The 2,153-nt window shown below is 43.6% G+C and overlaps 1 long non-coding RNA gene across 1 annotated transcript; it reads right to left on the reverse strand.

Moving 5' to 3' along the window:
- Window positions 1–295: 295 nt before the first annotated feature.
- LOC127911103 (uncharacterized) lies at window positions 296–775 on the reverse strand. Its single transcript, XR_008077606.1, has 3 exons — window positions 700–775; window positions 556–627; window positions 296–483 (listed from the first exon to the last, which is right to left on the reverse strand). It is a non-coding gene; the product is annotated as an uncharacterized LOC127911103 (long non-coding RNA).
- Window positions 776–2,153: the final 1,378 nt, after the last annotated feature.

Below are 2,153 nucleotides of genomic sequence, written 5' to 3' on the forward strand. Positions count from 1 at the left end.
ACAGCCTTATTCTAAAAATGATTAAATGTTTTTTTTTGCCCCCTCATCGATCTACACACAATACCCCATAATGACATCACAATACCCCATAATGACATCACAATACCCCATAATGACATCACAATACCCCATAATGACATCACAGTGACGGTCTACCAAAAGGCCTCGTGGGGACGGGGTACAAAATATATATATATTTGTTTTATTTTTTGTCCCCGCAAGAGGCCTTTTGGTAGACCGTCATTGTAAATAAGAATTTGATCTTAAATGACTTGCCTGGTTAAATAAAGGTTAAATAAATACATTCTTGGTCACTGACAAAAGGCCTTTCACCCCCGATTGTTGTCCTTCTGGAAGGTTCTGGAAGGTTCTCTAGAGCTCTGTCAGAGTGACCATGTGGTTCTTGGTCACCTCGCTGACAAAGGCCCTTCTCACCTCGCTGACAAAGGCCCTTCTCACCTCCCTGACAAAGGCCCTTCTCACCTCCCTGACAAAGGCCTTTCTCACCTCCCTGACAAAGGCCCTTCTCACCTCCCTGACCAAGGCCCTTCTCACCTCCCTGACAAAGGCCCTTCTCACCTCCCTGACAAAGGCCCTTCTCACCTCCCTGACAAAGGCCCTTCTCACCTCCCTGACCAAGGCCCTTCTCACCTCCCTGACCAAGGCCCTTCTCACCTCCCTGACCAAGGCCCTTCTCACCTCCCTGACAAAGGCCCTTCTCACCTCCCTGACAAAGGCCCTTCTCACCTCCCTGACAAAGGCCCTTCTCACCTCGCTGACAAAGGCCCTTCTCACCTCCCTGACAAAGGCCCTTCTCACCTCCCTGACAAAGGCCCTTCACCCCCGATTGCTCAGTTTGGTCGGGCAGCCAGCTCTAGGAAGTCTTGGTGGTTTCAAACTTCTTCCATATAAGAATGATGGAGGCCACTGTGTTCTTGGGGACCTTCAATGCTGCAGACATTTGTTGATACCCTTCCCCAGATCTGTGCCTCGACACAATCGTTTCTCGGAGCTCTACAGACAATTCCTTCGACCTCATGGCTTGGTTTTTGCTCTGACATGCACTGTCAACTGTAGGACCTTTATATAGACAGGTGTGTGCCTTTCCAAATCATGTCCAATCAATTGAATTTACCACAGGAGGACTCCAGTCCAGTTGTAGAAAAATCTCAAGGATGATCAATGGAAACACGATGCACCTGAGCTCAATGTCGAGTCTCATCTAAATACAATATATATATATATTTTTTTTATATATATACATTTGCAAACATTTCTAAAAAGCTGTTTTCACTGTCATTATGGGGTATTGTGTAGTATGGGAATTTTTTATTTAATCCATTTTAGAATATGGCTGTAATGTAACAAAATGTAGAAAAGGTGAAGGGGTCTGAATACTTTCCAAATGCAATACAGAAATATAAACTAATGAAAATTATATTTTTGTTATTTAAAATGATTTTTTTAAATGTTATTCTAATGTTACCTAATATTTTCAAGACTAAAATATTATTTTAGCGATAGCATATAAGAAATGTATTAATTTCACTATGAGAAAGTTGCAGTCAGAATGACTGTTAGTTAGCTTGAAGGGGGGTCCCGTCGAGGCACAGCGGTTCCAACTACTTCAAGTGGGAAAAGCTCTACAGTATAAAAGGAGTCGACAGGAAAGACCAGAAGGCACTCTGAGGTACTTGACGCTTTAATCACATATTCTTAACCACCAAAAGATCAGGCTCCTGCTGTGCTGTTCAAGAAACAGACATTTGGCACTTAACATTTTTTTTTTTTTTTTTTAAATCAATATACATTTCTACGATATCCTATGCAGGTGGAATATTTTCCCACACTCACACTGCTTAGACTATTCTAGAAGGGACAACAACAACAAGAAGTGCCACGCAACACACTTCGCGACAGGTGTGTGTTTAACATCCTCGCCGCCGCTAAATAATGACATGTAAATACCGTCTTGTTCAGTGCTCTCTTTGGTCTCCCCTGTGACGTTTTTGGGGTCGGCGGGAGCAACCTAATCCCCGTGCTTCCTCGTTGCTAACGTTTGTATGCCTGGCTTTATCCCAGGTCGCTTCCTAAATGACACGTTGCATTACTTTTAACCGGGGCCCATGGCGTTCGGGGTAAAAGTAGTGCAC

This window comes from Oncorhynchus keta, chromosome 23 (assembly GCF_023373465.1).
Source record: "Oncorhynchus keta strain PuntledgeMale-10-30-2019 chromosome 23, Oket_V2, whole genome shotgun sequence".
Classification (NCBI taxonomy): Eukaryota; Metazoa; Chordata; class Actinopteri; order Salmoniformes; family Salmonidae; genus Oncorhynchus; species Oncorhynchus keta.